The following is a 21695-nucleotide window of genomic DNA, read 5'->3' as shown; positions in this document are numbered from 1 at the left end:
ACTGACTGCTTTTCATTAATATCAAACAGCTTGAGTATCAAAGTTATAAACAAAGCACTTGTAGATCGAGTGGGCAACCTTGTACTCCGTGACTCGATCTATATTTAGCCAGTTCAGCAGAATCTCTAAACAGGATCCTTGACGAGACAAGTATTTGAAATCCGGGTAGCATTGTCTGATTAGACCCTTGAATCTCTTTGAATAGAATTTTAATCAGAAAACAGGATGTTGTTGTGTCAGATTCTTCAAGGAAATTGTTAGTCTAAAGGAGGCATTGTCCTACTCTGTAAACACCGTGTGTTAAGGTCAGTGCGATATGATTTAAGGAAATTGCCAGTTTTTCAACGTGTGTGTAGAAATCTGAATTCAACAATTTATCGATGCCTTATAATGTATAGAGGTTTTAAATAAATATTTGAAATATATTGTGTAATGAATCAATCTTTATTCATTAAACCAAAGCTATCAGGGAAATGTTTTGCTTTCAGTTTCATTTTGGTCAGTGTCGCACCAGAATAATGTGATCAACTATGTGTGGTGTAGTGACATAGTCAATTGACTCTGTCTACAGTATGTCAGTCATCATTGATGATTGTCAATGCTATAGGGGCAGCAGATAACGAAAACACTCAATGTACTTAGGGGGAGGCGAGGGGGGTTATCTGTTGTTTACAGTGCAGAAATTCATGCACACAGCCTATATGTGGCAGTTATGAATTGAAGGTAATGTATTTGTCTGTAATTCAATCACCTTCCGGATTTTGTTTAGAAATGTTTATTTGTTAAAAAAATTGTCAGCAATTTGTAATTGGCTATTTATCATGTTTGCAGCTAGTTCAATTTATGATTCATCCAAATGTGAGTACGTAAAGCGGACATCAATGCCTCCCAACAAGCGGCTATGGTACATTTCAGATGAAAGAACAATATGTTAAAAACTGAACACCATCAAATGGATAAATCAAGTAAATTGAATTGAAGTACATTGCAAATATAATTCTAACTGTAAATAGCTAACTGAGGGCAGCTTATAACTGGCTGTTGTTGTGGCATGTAGTCCAAGCCATAAATTAACACTAGCGGATTTAATTTTCGTCATTTAAATGGAAAATGCAGACAAGTATTTATTTATGCATATTAATGAAAGAGAAAAATGACATCATTTGCGATCAGCCCTATATTGTAATTAAACTACGAAAAAACGTAATCTGAGGGTATCAGTTGGTAAATTTAGCTTGCCTATCAAGTTTTAAATGGATAGGGGTATAACCATTAGCAATCACAGGTCATACATGAACTACGGGATCAAATCAATTGCCGGATCTTCACCCATTTTGTCTCAGACTTGCTTCTTAACGTAAAGCACAGTCCTATGGTGGATAGAGTGACTGTGCATATAAAGTCAAGTTCTGTAGCTTGATTGAACTTTAAATCATGAATATATGTCAATCAAATTTGACGCTGTTTACCATAAAAAAGATCTCACTGAATTTAATGATCATTTAATAGGATTATGCCATGCAATGGCTATAATAGAATTGTTGTGATGTGAGTGTAGCGGATATGCATTGCACGCACAGGCAGTATATTTTGTGTGACCACTAGTAGCCTGGTATGCAGACTGACCCAGGCCACGTGGTATCGACCAACTTAAATATACCATATGGAATCAGTGAATCATAAGGTCCTATTCAACATTGATAAATACGATTAAGCATCAACTTATGGAGATACTAATTTCGAAATCACAAAAGTGTGTAAAAGCTGATATTAGGCAACGAACAGCACGATTGGATTTGCATCTATATGTCCCTTAAGGTCAGCAGGGGTATGCCAGTTTTACATACAGCGTGCACTTTCATTTTCCCCACCATGCTACATTGCTAGCCCTGAGCGGACGAGTGATCCGAATTTGCCAAGTTCTGACCGATCCACGGGGAATGTCGTTTCATTCTGACTACGTGGAGGGACTGTGTGACTACCAAGGTTTACTGACTTTCAACTCATCTTTCTTTCCATGCATTCTTGTTCGGCCGAAAACAGTAAGTGAATTTCGCAGACTAGGAGGACACACACCGCGCGACTGGCCGGCTCCGTGTTTTGCGTTGAACTAGTATTGTTGTTACGTGCAGAGAAAACGAACAAAAGGTGAACTCAGCAGTTTCCGTTTAAACAAAATTTATTACGAAAACAAAACTAATTGCTAAGTTAGGGACAGAGTACAAGCTTTAAAAGTGTACAGACTACTTATCTCAGCTGGGACGGCAAAGCTCCAGTCTCAGAGTTGTAACAGTCAGTTGGATGAATGAACAGTCCTTTGGCTTGCAGGCTTGAAGCTGCACAAAGACCACAGTATAAATCCAGCGTTGACAGTGAAGGTCTTGAAAAGTCTTGAGAATGACTACTGCTGGAGTTTAGTAACACACAAGAGACACGATCCCAAAAGTCTGACTGGAAGCTGTGCACGTCCCTTTTATAAAGGCATATAAGAACAATCTAGAACTTTTATTGACATGCTAATTACTGTTCTAAAATTATCTCCCTTACACAACTAATCAACTTTCCAGAACATTCCAAACATGACTAATTGAATTCAAGGTTGTGAGGTCATTAAGGGCAGTGACCTTGAGAATGTTCTAGACTAATTGAACTCAGGTCATGATGAGTGTGGGGGAAATGACCTACATAACACACCCCTCTTCAAAAAAAGAAAATTTTCAAAGAAAAATCTTTCTTTTACAAATGTAATCTTGAAAAGGATTTAAGTACTCAAATTTTGTTTTACTCTAAAGTAAAATTTCTTGAAAGTGAACAACAATAAAATTTCTTGAAAGTGAACAACAATAATTTCTAAATACGAGAGAGACAGTCTGCAATTAAATTGTCTCTGCCTTTGATATGTCTAATGTCAAGATTAAACTCCTGTAACATTAAACTCCATCTTAGCAATCTCTGATTTTTGCCTTTAAATTTCTGCAGAAAAACAAGAGGGTTGTGATCAATATAAACCACTATTGGCTGATTTGAAGAAGTAACATAAACTTCAAAATGCTGTAAAGCTAATATCAAAGATAAACACTCTTTTTCAATTGTAGAGTAGTTTCTCTGGGATTTGTTAAATTTGCGTGAAAAATAGCAAACAGGATGATCTACACCATGACTATCCTCTTGCAATAAAACAGCACCAGCAGCCGTATCACTAGCATCTACAGCTAATTTGAATGGCAAAGTGAAATCTGGTGCAGACAACACTGGGGCACTTTGCAGTATGGCTTTAAGTGTATCAAATGCCTGTTGGCATTGCTCTGACCAAACAAACTTTACTTTCTTTTTAAGTAAGTTAGTCAAAGGCTCAGTAATTGTGGAGAAATTTGGACAGAATTTTCTGTAGTAACCAGCCATACCGAGAAAGCGCATCAGTTGTCGTTTGCAGTTTGGTATGGGAAAACTTGAAATGGCACTGATTTTGGCATCAACAGGTTTTACCTCACCCTGTCCTACAGTATGTCCAAGGTAAGTCACCCTCGCCCAGCCAAACTCAGATTTGGCAAGGTTGACAGTCAACATTGCTTTGCTCAGTCTCTCAAAGAACTTCCGCATGAGCTTGATGTGTTCCTCCCAGGTGTCACTATACAGGACGACGTCGTCAACGTAAGCTGCACACCCGTCTAGCCCGGATATGACGTCGTTGATCATCCGTTGGAACGTTGCCGGAGAGTTCTTCATTCCGAATGGCATCACCTTGTACTGAAACAATCCGTCTGGTGTAACAAAGGCGGATATTTCCCGAGCACGATCCGTCAGAGGGACTTGCCAAAATCCCTTCAGTAGGTCAAATTTCGTCACATACTTGGCTTTTCCCACTCGGTCGATGCAGTCATCAATCCTCGGGATTGGGAAAGTGTCTGTCTTTGTTAAAGTGTTGACCTTCCTAAAGTCGGTGCACATACGATAACTGTGATCTGATTTGGGAACAAGTATGCACGGCGAACTCCAGTTACTTTTACTGGGTTCAATGAAGTCATTGTCCAGCAGGTATTTGACTTCTTCCTGGAGATATTTCGCTTTTGTTGGATTCAGTCTGTATGGATGTTGTTTTACAGGCTTACTGTCCCCAACATCAACGTCGTGATAGATGACGTTTGTCCTCGTTGGAACATCTTGAAACAGGTGTTTATATTCGTGGAGCAGTTCTTTACCTGTTGTTGTTGTTCTGGCTGGAGGTGTGCCAACTTTGTAGACTCCAGCTTCTCCAGGATTTCTGAGTTCTGAAGCTTGACCGAGCCCAGCTTGAGTTTAGAGTATTTTCACTCAAGTCAGTTTCAGTATCACTATCTTCATAATGGCCAGAACTGACTGCACTGACAGGCTGAGTTATAGTAGGATTATCCCTATCCAAATATGGCTTAAGCATATTTATGTGACATAGCTGTTTTTGTTTTCGCCTGTCAGGTGTTATTATGATGTAATTTAAATCACTCAATTTCTTATCGATTAGATATGGCCCAAAGTAACGAGCATGGAGTGGTTTGCCAGGAATTGGAAGTAGAACAAGAACCTTTTGACCTGGTTCAAACTTCCGTTTTGAGGTGCTTTTATCATATTTGGTTTCATTGACTGCTGAGATGACTCAAGATTTTCTCTGGCTAATTCACATGCTTTAGAGAGTTTGTACGAAAATCTGACACATATTGCAAAATATTCAGACAATCATCATCGTCTGATAGGAATTTCTCTTTAACGAGCTTAAGTGGGCCACGGACTGTATGTCCAAATACAAGCTCAAATGGGCTAAAACCAAGAGACTCCTGAATTGACTCTCTAACAGCAAAGAGCAGAAAATGAATTCCTTCATCCCACTGCTTCTCTGTGTCAAAACAGTAGGTCCTAATCATGTTTTTCAAAGTTTGATGAAATCGCTCAAGAGCACCCTGACTTTCTGGATGATAGGCGGATGACCTGTACTGTTTAATGCCTAGCTGATCCATTACTTGTTGAAAAATTCCAGACATAAAGTTGGAGCCTTGATCGGACTGGACACATTTAGGGAGGCCAAATAAAGTGAAAAATTTGACTAAAGCTCTCACTATAGTCTTTGTCTTTATATTTCTCAGTGGTATGGCTTCTGGGAACCGAGTTGATGTACACATTATTGTCAGCATGTACTCATTTCCTGATCTTGTTTTTGGTAGGGGCCCAACACAGTCTATTAGTATCCTACTAAATGGTTCTTGAAATGCAGGAATTGGCTGTAAAGGGGCCTTTGGAATGGTCTGATTCGGCTTTCCTACCATTTGACATGTGTGACAAGTTTTACAGAAATGTGCTACATCCTGCCTGAGATTAGGCCAATAAAAGTGACTGAGAATTTTATGATAAGTTTTCCTGACTCCTAAGTGACCAGCCCAGGGCGTTTCATGGGCCAGGCGCAATATTTCAGCACGATAGGGCTTTGGAACCACAATTTGATGTTTTATAGCCCAATCGTCATCAACCAAAACATCTGGAGGTCTCCATTTACGCATGAGAATACCAGATTTTGTATAATAGGAAACAGAGCTATCTGAAGTTTTACCTTCATCATCTACCCTGTCAAACAAAGACAAAATATCTGGGTCTTTGTGTTGTTCTGCAATGAGATTTGATCTAGAAAATGTCTGACTTTGGTCAGCAGAAGTTTTACTGGAAGTTTCAAATCCACGAGGGATAACGGAATGATCCGTGTCAAACACCTGACTGAGAAAGGTGTCATTTAAGTCAACATCTGTGACATTATTTTTGAGAGTATTTTGATTCTCAGAAGTTTTCTTGGACATGGCTCGAGTAATTGCACACGAAGGAAATAAATCGGGTATCTCTTGTTCAATTGGCTCTGGATCCTGATCTAAACTAGGATTATCAGTCACAAGTGGATTAGTAATGACCTTGTCCCCAGCAAGGTCGTTTCCAAGAAGAAGGTGAATCCCTTCAAAAGGCAAAAAAGGCCTAATACCTAAAGTCACAGGTCCAGAAACAAAGTCCGAAGACAAATAGACATTATGGAGAGGAACAGGAATGAAGTCATTGCAATCTACCCCCTTAATAAGAACTTTAGAACCTGAAAATGACTTTTCAGAAAACGGCAGGGTATCTGCCAACAAAAGAGACTGGGAAGCCCCGGTATCTCTTAAAATTTTGACAGGGGTAGCGGAAGAGAAATCACTAGAAAGTGATATAAAACCATCATGAATAAATGGTTCGAAAATACCCATAATGCTATCTTGAGAAGAATTGACCTTGACCTCATTAATTGGGGATGAGAGGGGTTTAACCTCAGAAAATGTGTTGCACACATTATTAGACTCTAATCGAGTTGATGAAGAAATAAAGCCAGTTGGCTTAGATCCACTTTGACCACTTTGACCTTCACGTTTTCTTTTCAATTTGAAACACTCTGACATTAAATGGCCGTCTTTCTTACAATAATTACAAGAAAGTGTACTGAACTGTTTGTCAGAAGGAGATTGAGACTTGGGATCTGATGATGTGGGAGTATTACTTGAACTATGTGAACTGTTGTCATTTGATTTCCTACTGTCCTTTGAAAAATTCTTGGATGAAAAGGAGGAGTTAAATTTACCTGCATTGCTTCTGTATGAAAGGACTGGGATGGTTTGCTGAGAAATGACGATTTGTGGGTCAATGAATAATCATCGGCCAAACGTGCAGCAACCTCCAATGTATCTGCCATTTGTTCATTGATAAACGTCTTGATGTCACTTCTGATGCACCTTTTAAATTCCTCAATCAAAACAAGCTGTCGTAATTTGTCATAATTCTGACTGACCTTTTCGAAGAACACCAACGATCAAACAGTTGTTCTTTTGTTCGAGCAAATTCAACATAAGTTTGATCCTTCACCTTCTCACAATCCCTAAATTTCTGACGGTAAGCTTCGGGCACCAACTCATAACCCTTGAGAATTAACTCCTTCACAGAATCGTAATCTGAAGCCTGCTCTACTGACAACTGAATGTAAATTTCTCTGGCTTTACCCACCAAAGCACTCTGCAAAAGCATAGACCAGGACTCCTTAGGCCAATTCAGACTCTGAGCAATTTTCTCAAAATGGAGGAAATATTTATCAACATCCTTTTCTTGGAAAGGGGAACTAACCTGAAATGCTTAGTGATGTCAAACTTGTCTGAAGGGAAGAATTTTCCTGACTGTCCAAGCTCTAAACGTTTCATTTCTAATCTTTCCTGCCTGTCTTTCTCTCTCTGTCTTTCTTCCATTTCTAATTGCATTTGTATTTTTTCTTTTTCTAATGCCTGTCTCTCTTTTTCCATTTGTAATTCTAGTTTCTTGATCTCCAAATTTGTCTGCAATTCTAATTCTAATTTTCTGAGTTCAGAGGTAGACTCGGGCTCATAATCTTTCAGGGTGGATTCCTCAAATTGGCCTAAATCACTAGATGTTTGGCAATACGGTACTGTATTTCCCTCTTGCGCATAGATCTTTTGACTTCTACTTTAAGGAAATTGGCCAGTGCAATGAGGTCGTCTTTTCTGAGGGAATCAAATGTGTCCTGATCAAGGTCATCCATTTCCTCTGGTTTAAATTCCGCCATGATTGAATTTCGCTGAGTTCAAAGTATACAGTAGTTTTGAAAATGTTGTCAAAATGTTGTCAAACGGCTCAAAATATTCGTATCCCGGACGAGCCCCCAATTTGTTACGTGCAGAGAAAACGAACAAAGGGTGAACTCAGCAGTTTCCGTTTAAACAAAATTTATTACGAAAACAAAACTAATTGCTAAGTTAGGGACAGAGTACAAGCTTTAAAAGTGTACAGACTACTTATCTCAGCTGGGACGGCAAAGCTCCAGTCTCAGAGTTGTAACAGTCAGTTGGATGAATGAACAGTCCTTTGGCTTGCAGGCTTGAAGCTGCACAAAGACCACAGTATAAATCCAGCGTTGACAGTGAAGGTCTTGAAAAGTCTTGAGAATGACTACTGCTGGAGTTTAGTAACACACAAGAGACACGATCCCAAAAGTCTGACTGGAAGCTGTGCACGTCCCTTTTATAAAGGCATATAAGAACAATCTAGAACTTTTATTGACATGCTAATTACTGTTCTAAAATTATCTCCCTTACACAACTAATCAACTTTCCAGAACATTCCAAACATGACTAATGGATTCAAGGTTGTGAGGTCATTAAGGGCAGTGACCTTGAGAATGTTCTAGACTAATTGAACTCAGGTCATGATGAGTGTGGGGGAAATGACCTACATAACTAGTATTGTGCAAGCAGCAATGAATAGCTGTCAACATGGAGCTAGCTCCATGTTGTCATTAAAATAACCGCGGGATTTAATAGGTCTGCCATTACATAATATATAATTTGAAATCTTTCTTTAATCCTTTCGACCGTCTTCGTTATAAAACTTAAAAGGTCCGATAAAAATAAACTTGTCTGTATATTTGCTAATGTTATTGTCAAGTCCACCCTCAGTGTACTGTACTGTCATTCCACAGGATTTAGACGCAGTATCGGACTGTCATCATGTCACACACAGCAAGTATAGGACATGATGCAATAAACATTTTCATGCCACGGTCCCTGCACATGTTCATAAAACACGAATGAAGAAACAGGAGAATGAATGAATGAAGAAACAGGAGAATGAATGATTGCATCATACATTGTTTATGAGTGTAACTGGACTCCATTGAAAGTGTTAAAACTGACTACCACGTGCCAACGACGATGACAAAAGCGGCTGTCTACGGTCTACTTGTACAACTGCCCCCTCTCATACAACTACAAACACTGAACGATAAAGATGCATACTTGCCTAAGGTTGGAAATAAACAGTGCGATGAACGATGAGCGAAACGATAGTGTACCAGCTTAGACCTTGATGCACTTCAGCCAATGTGTAAGCTTCGTGCCTGCTCAGCTTGTCTGGCGGGCAAACGCTGATTTATATACAAGCTGGCTGTTGATTGATGGCCGTGATGACCTCATGAGCTCAGCTTAGTGGAGCTCACGGAGGTGTGTCTAAAATCTATGATGTGATTGGTACATGGCCTTGGAAGGTTCCACTTTTATCTTCGGGAGAGCGAGGGTGTTCATGTTACACAGAAACGAATAGAGCCAAAGGAAAACCAACAATGTGGTTTCGGAGTCTGAGTGAAAAATGGTTGAGGAAATGATTATAACATTTTTTGACATCAAATTTTCCACTGAAGGGTCTGAGCCTTTTTCTCCCGAAGTAGTTGTGCAGTTTCCCCTAGGAGTTTTCCTTTTGCACATATCCAATGCATTGCATTGGCACTGTTATATTGTGGGCTCCAACACAATTGACCCAAATACAACACTTGTCTATTAAAGGTATACAATCACCTGTAATCTACATATGCCCATATATGGTCAAAGGGGCGTTCCTTGGTATTCAAAATGCCCATGTGAGGGCGCTGTTTTTAAAAAACGGCCACCCGCTTAAAATCTGTGATTGGTTAGATTTTCTCTTTCCATGGTAACTGTGGCAAAATTAGAACAGGTGACAGTATACCTTTAACGTCGTCATCGTATAGTAGCTAGCATATACTTGTCGAGCTGCTAGCTGTGGAAACGCAGCTATGTTGTGGCGGGGTAGCGTGCGTCTGTGCGGGTCATCCAAAGGTCAACTCCGCCGATGAGCCGCATAGACGCACGCTACCCCGCCACAGATATAGTTGCGTTTCCACAGCTAATAATTGTCATCAACAGATACCTTGAGAGTGAGGCAAATTTCGGTTCATCATAAGGCCGTGTGAAGAAAATCTTTGACTGCCGTCCTTGTATTTTTGAAAACCAACCAACCAGCCAGTACATATAGTAGGTTTCATTTACACATTTACTCTTTTTAGGGACGATTCAGAATTTACTTCCGGGGGGGGGTGGAGGATTTCAGGGGGGGGGGCACCCATTTTTCCCAAGAAAATTTGGGGGGGGGCCAGACAAAAATACCACAATCTTTTAGGGGGGGCCAAGGAAAAAAACATTAATTCAATATTTGCCCAGAATTTCTGATCTCTACAAAAGAGAACCATAGATGCTACCTGGGTGACAGATAAACTCAACATGTTTAGTTAAACTCCTTTAGCTGCCAAATTCGGTAATATTCACAGTGGTTTTGTTTTATGCATCTACTGCAGTATCTTGTTCTCCTCCTAAAGCGTCATGAAATGTCCAGTATTTAGCATGTCAACACAAACCATACAGTGAACAGTCAGGGTTGTTTTTGTTGAAGAGAGATCTCGGATCAAGTCCAGACTAGAATTCATTTATCAACAATAACAATTGTCATTTATGTTCACACTGGTATGTTGCTAAATACAGCATTGGGTGTTCTATGTAGTGATAGAATGACAAACAAATGCTGATACACAGAGATGAACATTGAACAATTGCTAAAAATTACAGCAAATGTCTTTTTAAGGTTGGGTTTAACTTGTAGCTTGTGAAGCAGTTGAAAGTTGTATGATAAAGAAGTGTTAAGTTATGCAAATCACCCGATTTCTTGGCTTCTTTTGCCTCCCAATTTCAAAATTTCCAAAGAATTTAACTCCACTCCAGCTGGGTCAAATTTTCTGAAATTTCACATTATGTTTTTTACATGCTATATAACACAACGACTATCAATTGGTTTTGTTTGGCAATAAAGCTCTTACATTTTTAATAAGAGGCATTTTGAATAAGAGGCATTTTAATTTTGCTGATCATGATTTTAATCAATTATTAGTGTGTCAGTCTTTAAACCCCTACAATTTTAAAATGAGGATGGATAATGCCAAATAAAATAGTTGTTTTTTTCTACATATACTTTCCTTTCAAGTGAAATATTACATTTCAGAAAATACTGTCTAGTTTTTGACTTAAATTAATTTTTATCATTAATACCAAAATTGAGGTTTTTTACCCAAATATACACCCACTTCATCCTTTGAGTAAACTACTGCTACCATACTAAACTTTAGAGTCTCTGCTTTTTGAAAGTATATGGTATGAGGGGGTTTCCTTGTCATCTTTGATGAGAAATATTGCTTTGAAAAAAACTGTATTGGCAACATGCAGCTCCACCTTAATTCAAAACAAAACGACTTGCTACTCTGCCACTTCTTAAAGTAACATGATCACGTTGGTTCTCTGGAATTTTGTCAGTGTCAGTGTCTGTGTTACTATCATATTCAGAACCAACACCATCATCATCACTCTCAATGACTCCATTGACAGAGGTTTCCAATTCAGAGTCACTGCTATCTGACTCTGACTCATCTGTGACATAAGTTGTTACAATATCTTTCCCTGACAGTTTTCTTAAATTGAATGAAGGTTGTGCATGTATATGTGCGGTTATAATTTGAACTTTTTCAGCTTTCAATTTTTTTTTGTTTGGTAATTTATGTTTATCAAGGTATTTTTTTTAATTCTTTTACGTTTAAATTTTGAAGGTTCCCACTCAAGAGCAACTTTAACCAGTCATAGTCCTCGTATTTTTTATCCTCTCTTCTTTTCTGCTCCTTTTTTCTATGTTTCATTCTCATCAATTTTACCCTTTCTAAATTTTTTAAATGTTTTACATAACTTTTTACAGTGCTTACATCTACTATAAACTTTTTTGAAAATAAATTTATGGCCGTCTCATCTTCAAGTTGCTTTTCAGCGAATAGTTTTTAATGTTTAAAATAAAAATATTATGTATTACTGTCAAAAATATATGGTGATAAATTTACAAAAGGGTTGATTTTCCAATAATGCTGTATGGGCATCCAGAAGATTATGTGGCACTGCATCAATGCTATGGTGTCGGATTGTTGAAATAATGTGTACACAAGAAATTTGCTGTAGTCCAAGCAGTGATCTCAATGTGTATGAGGTTAGGAGAAATCTGGATAGGCTTACACATTGTGTATTGATGCTAATACTTTTGTGTCCCATTCATTCTGATATGTATAATCAAAGATTTCACAGTGGCGGCTGGCAGAAAAGGCGAAAAAACAAATTAACATGTATTGTGTCGTGTCATCTGAAAACATTTGCATCACGACTATTTTAAATTAAAGTTTGTTAAAAAAATTTGAAATATGAATGCTCTGTCAATTTTGAAAAATACTGCTGACAAAATGTGAACTTTGACTTACACAGGGTAATCTGCATTTTAATATGAACATTGGATTGTGAATGGAATGAGCAGAATAACATGTGAATTCATGTTTTGGATAAGGTGTTTTGTTCAAGAAATGTTCTAAAATATTCCTCAGCAATTGTTGCTTTCAGTGGCAGCTACTTGGTCTTATTATTATTATTATTATACTTTATTGGCCTAAAAAGGAATAATCACCTTACAGCTCAGAGGATAAAATACGACCGACAGACATAAAATAACAAAAACAAAACAAAACACAAACTAAGACAGAAAACACACGGAAAAAAATACACTTCAGAGATTGAGTCTCATAATAAAGTATGACAACCAAATTAGAAAAAAAGAGAAAATTAAAAATAAGTTGGCTTTCACCAATTTTAATTCCTAATGTTTAAAACTTTCACCGTGAGTCTGCAAATATTCAGCATCATCAAATGAAAATGTATGCTGAACGTGTGCATGTACATGTACATCTCACTTTCCAGAAATATCTGGATATCTGCAAATGATGTACCATTAAACTTCAAGATATATATCACTTTGCCAATTATCTGCTCCTCTGATTTTCTGTTCACTATTTCTAACTGACATCTTTGCTTGTCTTTGTGTGCATCATATTTATCAGTGAGACATAACGAAAAAAGTATTCATATTTAGTAATTAACTTTTCTTCAGAAATTTACAACCAGATATGTTTATTGCTACCCTTTCCAAAAGTGTGCCACTTGCAGTCCCTGCAAATCATTCTTTTTATAGTCACATAACCCTGAAATGATTTGTTATATCATCGATTATATGTCCACTACAGTTCCTGCAACTTGTTAGACTGGATATGTCTATAATGTATAAGCATGCATGTATATATTAGGGGGGGCCATGGAAAAAAAACAGGAAAGATGAGGGGGGGGGCCATAGATTTTTTCTATAATTTACTAGGGGGCCGTGGAAAAAAATCACCCAGAAAATAGAAAATCCTCCACCCTCCCCCTGGAAGTAAATTCTGAATCGTCCCTTAATTGGGTATATAACTCTAAAATTACGGCATTGGTGAAACCTACTACGTATATTGATCTGATAAATATCTAATGGCACACGAGTCACTGAGCAGTTTCAAGTCAATTAAGGGTTCATGAGTATGTTTAATGAACTTTGTAATTAGTGATATTACTCCAGAATTACAGCATTAAATTTGATTGAATGTGCTACACATGTTGATCTGATAGATATCTAATTGTCCCATGAAGCATTGAGCAGTGTCAAGTTAATAAACAGGTCATGTGCATTTTAAATAAAGTTTTGTAATTAGTGATTTAACTCTGAGAGTACTGTGTGAAAGTTGATGGAACCTGCTACGTATAATGATATAACAGATATCTGATTGTTCTGTGAAGCGTACTACTATTAATGAACCTGCTGTAAAACAAGTGAGCACATTCAGTTCACATAAATAAGGGTAGCATCTTTGTTATTGAAAAGGTCAAATTTGCAATAAAATCGTATGTGTAGAGCTCAAAATAATGGGATAAGGGACTGGTCAGTTTCTTCGGCCTGAGGGGGGGGGGGCGGTGGATTATTTTTTGCCGATGTCAAAAAGTGGCTGACCCCCCTATTCCAACTCTCGAAAACAGGGTGACTCCCCTATTCCAACTTTCGAAAACAGGGTGACCCCCACCCTGCGCGCGACATAGGTAAAACAAAAGGTGGAATATAAATTGAATAATTCAGTGTGTGTGTGTGTGTGTGTGTGTGTGTGTGTATATACGTATATACATACACACACACACACACACACACACACCACACACACACACACATATATATATATATATATATATATATATGTATCTATATAATATGTGTGTGTTCTATCTATCTATCTATCTATCTATCTATCTATCTATCGATCAGAGTTACGTAAGCAGTCACGCTGTGAGGACGTCAAGTTTACCGCTCCGTCGCAAATCCGTTATTTTCGCATTTGGTTTGCTCCTGAAAACTCAAAAGTCACCAAAGAGGAAAGTTTAAAACATAGAAAGGCCTATGGTCCAATATGGGGACAGAGTTAGAAATTTATAGACGGAAAATTGGATGTTTTGCTGGTGGTGCGCCTTCTCGCCATAAGAAGTCACTAAAGATGGCCGCTTTGCGTATACCACTAATCAACTGCCACATGTTACTGGCCATTAAGGTATGTCTTGTGGCACTGCTGGTTGTAGCAGGCAGTGTTGAACGGAACCCTGGTCCACCTAAACGCCATGCAGCAGATCTTGCTACAAAAGAAGATGTTTTGTCGCTTCATGAGAAACTTGACGCAATTTTAGAAGATACGAAGGTAATGAAAAACAATTTCGGACTTTTACAATCGAGAGTTGATAACATCGAGGAAGATATACACGATTTAAAGGAGCAACTACAGGAAGAGTCGGACAGAATTTCAGAACTAGAAATTTAAATATAGCAGTGATTCTTTCGATGGTAGCGCTAACAGATCTGAGGGTATCGGGGAAAATGTAACCGGCCCGCTCAAATCGACTCTCGACGACATGAAGAAAGCTATCAACGATATCAGAAGAGAGAAAGACGACCTTGAAAACAGAAGCAGGAGAAGTAATTTAATTTTCTTTGGTGTTCCTCAAGATCGTGGCAACGAAAGTTGGGAAGAGTCAGAAGAAAAAGTTAAGAATATCGTAGAAATCAACTCGAGCAACGTGGCAATATTGTCTTTGAACGCGTACATCGAATTCCTAACGCGCCATCTGTTCGCGGTTGCAAGCCTATCGTTGCAAGATTCGCTGGTTACAAAGACAAGGAACAAGTTCTCCGAAACGCGTTCAAGTTAAAGGGCAGTAGCATTACCATCAGCGAAGATTTTACAAGACGAGTCCGTGGTATTCGATCGAAGTTATGGAATCATCGTCGTTCACTCATGACTGAAAATAGCGAATTGAAAGCGCACCTTCAATATGATAAACTCATTGTCAAAGATTCGGATAGTAAGCGTATTTTCAGCGTGAACGAAGAAAATCAAGTCGTCGAACGCACGGTAAAAGTTTCTGCTTCTTTGCCTAGTTTGGGGTGTGGCCAAGGTCAGAGCTGTAATCGTCAAAATTTCTATTCACTATTAGTGTGGAATATCCGAGGATTAAAAAGAAATTTATGTAATCCAGATTTTGTATCACTTTGTCAAGCTTATGATATAATTTGTCTTATGGAAACTTTTTGTTTAAAGGATGACGATGTCAATTTTCTTTCCAACTACAATTCATTTTCTTTCCCCGCTGTACTTGAAGGTTTTCAAATAGAAGTAGAGCAAGTGGAGGTGTGACGATTTATGTCAACAAATGTATTAGAATGTCACCCGTATTCATTGTGATGTGAAAAATTGTGTTTTTCTTGAATTTCCATTGGCTTCATTTTCTCTGGAAAAACGAGTCCTTCTCGGTTGCTGTTATTTTCGTCCTGAAAATCCCTTTGTTGATTTTGAGAACCTGGATGAGTTTTTAGTCAATGTGCACTCTGTAGATTCCGAAAAACCAATTATTTAACAGGTGATTTCAATGCGAGAACCGGCCATCTTGACGATTTCATCATTGACGACACAACCATTCATGTTCCAGTGCTAGATAATTTAGATTATATTTCAGATACGTTCTGTACACCTCGACATTCCAAAGACACCGTTGTAACACCGGCAGGTAGAGTATTGATTGACATATGCAAACGAGCTGGTATTCACATTGTAAATGGCCGAACAGGTGGAGATAAAGATGGCAATTTCACGAGTATTTCATATGCCGGTGCAAGTGTAATTGATTACGTCATTTTATCGACTGTACTTTTTGACTCATTGGTTGATTTCAAAATACTATCTCGCATAGAATCAGACCACATGACATTGTCATGTAAATTTTCTGTTGTTGAGTCTTCATTTGTAGGTCAACTTGATAATGATTCTGATGACAACACAACAAAGCTTGCTCGTTTCAAATGGTGTGAAAATTACAGAGATGTATTTTTAGAAAATCTTTCCTCAAACCAAGTGAAAACTCTTTTAAATGACTCTGTAGATAACTTCTTAGATATTGACACAGCTATTATTAAGTTTACAACAGCACTGAGAGTAGCGGGAAAGGACATGAAGTGTACACAGTCAGATTTGAAAGGTAAACAACGCAAGCAGCCTGACTGGTTTGACAACACTTGTGTTTCAAAAAAACGGTGTATGTATGATAAGTTAAAAATTTTCAGACATTCAAATTCTACAGTTGCTTTTGGGGACTATTTTACAGCAAAGAAAGACTTTAAGGAAACATGTCGCAACAAGAAACGGGTGTACCAAAATTTAGTTCAGAGAAACTTGACAAAGCCGAATTTTATTATTTTCATAATGGTTCCCCGCCATGTTGCTTGCAAATTCTTTTACCCTTTTCCTCAAAATCACTTAAAACATTTCTTTGTACCAACCTCCTGTGCCAGCCATACAAAGCCAAAACCATAAGAATATAAAATATTCTTAATTGATGTAACCCAGTTATGCCTCCCTAATTCATCAAGTTGGAAAAAGCATGACATATGCTTGGCGTGGCAATCTTGAGGAGGGTAGTTCTAACAACCTTAACCAAAACTTAATACAGCGTTTCAGAGAGTACACAAAAATAGGAAATCTGCCACATTCTCCTACAACAGCTTCATTTGTTGCACTTGGTGGCAAACCTAAAAAGGCCCTACACCACTTTCTTTGTATTTGTTCAAGTTTTCCATAACGTTGGAAGCCCCATATTTCAGAAGCGTAAATCATAATTGGTAAGATAGTTGTGTCAAAAAGCATAAAATGTGTGTTACATGGCAATCCTCCAATTTTTTTTGTCGCAACAGATAGTATGGCTAGAGTTTTATTAGCTTGCTCCGCTAATGTAGAAACCGCTTTGCCCCATCTACTTCTAGAAGATAAAACAATACCTAGGTATTTATAATAGGAAACAACTTCAATATTTTGACCATTCAAAACCCACTTTTCTGTGTGAGCTCTATGACCTCCATTACGAAAAACAATTATTTTTGTCTTATAATATTTACTGCCATTGTCCATTTACTGCAAAATTCACAATATTAATCAACTTCTGTAAGTTTACAACAGAGTCAGAGCATATTACAACATCATCAGCGTACAGCAGTGAAAATAAGTTGTACATATCTTGTGTTAATTGAATTCCAATGCTACCAGAGTTTTTTAACATGTCGTTCAATTCTTCAATAAAAAAAGTAAATAGTACAGGGCTAAGCATACATCCCTGCCTAACACCAGATGGACAATCAAAATAATTTGAAAGCTTAGACCCAGACTTTACACATGATTTCACATTAGAGTACATGGAGCGAAGAATGGAAAACATTTTACCTGAGACACCGAGAAGAGAAAGCTTATAAAAAAGTAAAGAATGATTCACACTGTCAAATGCCTTTACAAAATCAACGAAAAGGCAATAAAATTTCCCACCCCTTACACTCAAATATTTTTGTATCATCGCGTGCAAAACAAAGATATTATCAACTGTGCTGTGATCTCTTCGAAAACCCGCTTGACAATCAGATCTTAATTCATTGAGTTCCGCCCATGATGTCAAACGCTCATTTAGAATTGAGGTAAACACTTTACCAAAAACATTTAAAAGAGAAATACCCCGATAATTACCTGTATCATTTCTATTTCCCTTTTTAAACAGAGGAATAACAACACCTCATAGCCCATTCTTCGGGAAAATAACCAGATTCAAAAATTCTATTAAACAAAACGTGTATAAAGGGAATAGTAACATCTGCTGAAAATTTCAAAAATTCTCCAGGAATGCCATCAACTCCCGGTGATTTACAAGATTTTAATCTTTTCAGACTCGATGCGATTTCCTCAATAGAAATACTCTTGTTCAAAAATTCTCCGGGAATGCCATCAACTCCCAGTGATTTACAAGATTTTAATTTTTTCAGACTCGATGCGATTTCCTCAATAGAAATACTCTTGTTCAAAATATCGTCATCTTGAATACTGGTCGATGACGTGTCCATGCCCTGTAAAAAATCATTTACAGTGTGTGTAAGATTTTCATCTCCTGAAACTGTGTCACCACATTGCTCATATAATTTTTAAAATAATCATACCATTCCTTTAAGCTTATACTATTTGCATTGCACTGCCTACGGTTCATGCACGATTTTAAAACTGACCACACGTACGCATTTTATTTAATCAGGTAAACACACAAAAATATACACACATGCATATATATATATATATATATATATATATATATATATATATATATATATATATATATATATATATATATATATATATATATATGCATGTGTGTATATTTTTGTGTGTTTACCTGTCTGTGTTTACTATTTATGTATTTGTATGCTTGTTTGTATGTTCCTTAATTTTTTGATTGTTGATTTGTTTGTGGATTTGTTTGTTTTTTCCTGCCCAATTTTCTATTTTCGTCCATAAGTTTGTATAATCCAGGCTTTCTCGATTTGAATGACAGAGAAAAGTTCATGTATGTATTCACTTACAAAGATAAACTACCACTTGCGAAACCTCTGTCAACACAGATACGCCCTCAACGGTTATAGACCTGCCCCTAGCCAACTTGTGTCATCAGATTGCGTAACAGTCAATTTATATACAGATCGCAAAACATTTTCATTTCCTTTCCAGCAGTTGCACATATACAGTCTTTTTAGTCTATTTTGAATCATTAATTTATGTTTGTGTGAGTTGTTAGCCTTAAATGCAGGGTCGAAGTCTTGGCTCTCTCAAACGAGCGCACCAGTCAGTGTCCCCGACCTTCTCAGGCCGTGTATACCGGTTACGTACCGGTAACCTACAACCCTGGTACATCAAATCCCGAGGATTCTTCCTAACAACCTCTACAATTTTTATTTTGATACCGCTTCTGTTTGTTGCTGTTCTTGAATAGACAAGAAATTACATTTTTTGTTAAACATTCTTTAAATTTGGTTCATCAAATCCTCTTCCTAACAACCTCCACAATTACCTCTAAGTGACCCCCCCCCGGAGTACCCCCTAAGTCTGCTGCCATAGTGACTCCTCAAATTGCATACCTTGCTGTGTGCCAATAACTTGGCTTCAACGTAAAGGCAAAATTGCTTTTCGGTCCGCATTGAGCACGAACCAGATCTTTTCAACCCCTAGAGATCATAGACCATACATAAAATTTATATGTAATGGCAGCTCCGTGCACCAATGATTGTTTTGACTCTAACTCAGAGAATTGTATTAACAAGACAAAAAGGACATCGCTATATGATAGATAACAGATTGCAAAGAAGTAACGAGAAAAGTTTGAAGGGTAAAGGTCATCAGATTGTAGGATTAAAACTATTCAAAGCAAACGGCCAAAATAGAATAAAAGTACGTTTCATTTCCAGTAAAATGATTCTGAAAATTAGGTCTGTGTTTCAATCGCTTTGATCCAAGGCAAGCGGCAAAATAATGTTAGAGTTATTTGATAAAATCGCACAATGTTCAGAGTCAATTGTTTTTACAGTGCTGAGGATATATCGGGTCATCATACACAATGTCATGAGCAAGAGAAGTGAGAATTACAAATGAAAGGGCTTTAACTGCCAACCATTCCTAGCAATAACCACAAAAATAGTACGTCGGCCAAAAGAATCCTTGAAATTATCAGGTTAGCGCGGTAGTGAATCAAATGTAACAAACAAACAAATGAGCTACAAATAAACACAAGCACAACTATATTCGGTGCAATGAATAAAGAAACAAGTTCTTGCATATTTGAGGCGTAACGTCAAAACGTTCCTCGTCTGAACAAAACAGAAATATCAAATTTGTCAGCAGTGGACTGGAGCAATGGGAAAGTCACGTGGTCTGTAAACACAAGACATTCCGAATAATTATTAATATCCTACGTGCACCGTCTGAAAGAATCCAGTGATAGACGATGTTACGTGTTCTACTTGTTGCTGCGACCACAGTGTTGGTTGCGTGTCCAGTTCCTTTGGACGCAACTTGCCATGGTACCCAACAATACAGCGAACAGATGGTGAGTGATATTCATCAACTTGCTCTATACTCTCATAAACGTTCAGGATGAAATTGTTACTTTGCTATTCACACCTAAGTTTTGTACATGCTCTGTAAGACTGAAGTTTCTTCGACCGTGTGATCTACTATAGATCTCTTCGAAATCCAGTCCAGAAACAGAATTGGTTCGATAGGAAATTCGAAAAATTTTAAACCACGTCCATAAATACTCGTGTATCTCAGATTCGAATGTTGGATAAAAAGACAAACGCAGGATGTATGGAGTACGTCACACAGCCTCATGTTCAACTGAAAACTCAATTGATCATGATCACCATTGTAATTGCAGTTTTATAATAACGATGATTGTTGCTGTTTTAATTATAACCTAATGTTATAAATTGCATAACTCAAGTTATTGAAGTGTAAAAAACGTTACGTTTTTACATCACACGAAATGCGCCCTCCAGGCGAAATTATAGGATTCATGTCGTCAAACGTACACACTCCAAAGACAAGTCAATCTTAAAATTTTAATAACACTTGGCCAAAAGACACGCTATGCAGCCTACACAAGTCATTTTATTGTCTTTTTGTTAAAAGGGACAAACTATTTCCAGTTTCGCAATATTTCCACCGCGCAATATCTGTATGCGTCTAAAAATCTGTCGGTCTGTTCTTATAGAGACACTCTGTTTCTTTCTCCGAAGAGAGATAGAGACCTAGAATTTTAATTTTAAATTGATGCCACCCATTTATCTCATTTATAATGCCAACCATTACAATAAACAAACACTGTGATAATTGTAGGTTAGATGATACCATAGAGTGTTGTAAAACGATTGTCGACAGGCATATCATGAAATGAACGTCGGCTTCATCGTATTAATGCCGCCAACAAGCATCGCGCGCTCTTCTGGTCAAAACAATATGAATAATTAATGTCCGTATTTTTCTCTTGGTGATTAAATTAGTACGAAACTGAAACTCGAAACTGAAGATTATAAACTTGTTCTCAAACTTTTGCAGGAATCTTTAACCATACTCTTACCAAATCAATAATGAAAATCAGGTAATCATTCAAGTTGGTATCAGGAGAAAGTTACCTACAATTCACTGATAGTGGAATTCAAAATGGCTGCCATTCCTGTGTTAACTATAGGGGAAAATTGAAGCTTCGATTTCCATATAACTAAGATGTTGAAAACTTCACTCTCTCCAAGCCCTTCAAATGAATCTCCTCAAGCGGTAAATCAGATAAGTGTTGTAAACATAAACTTTCCACAGTCTTGGATTAATCATATAATCTTGGCCTACAGACATGTTCTACGTCCCAGGAGTGATCATCCATCCCTTGAAAATTATCCATATTTATAGCAAATATTTACAATATGTTTGCAACAGCTGCATCACACGTTATGGAGGACACCAGCTTTATTTTTATAAC

General features: G+C 37.6%; 1 protein-coding gene across 1 annotated transcript in view; it reads right to left on the bottom strand.

The window, feature by feature from the left end:
- LOC139152551 (argininosuccinate synthase-like) overlaps window positions 1-9047 on the bottom strand; it is a 36619-nt gene extending 27572 nt beyond the window's left edge. Inside the window, exon 1 of the mRNA XM_070725763.1 lies at window positions 8842-9047. The gene's annotated coding sequence lies outside the window, so the exon portion shown is untranslated. The remainder of the gene's footprint in view (window positions 1-8841) is intronic.
- Between the last annotated feature and the right edge of the window lie 12648 nt (window positions 9048-21695).

The sequence above is a fragment of the Ptychodera flava genome, chromosome 16 (genome assembly GCF_041260155.1).
Source record: "Ptychodera flava strain L36383 chromosome 16, AS_Pfla_20210202, whole genome shotgun sequence".
NCBI lineage: Eukaryota > Metazoa > Hemichordata > Enteropneusta > Ptychoderidae > Ptychodera > Ptychodera flava.
Note: the sequence above shows the minus strand (reverse complement) of the source record. Positions and strands in the feature narration are given on the sequence as shown.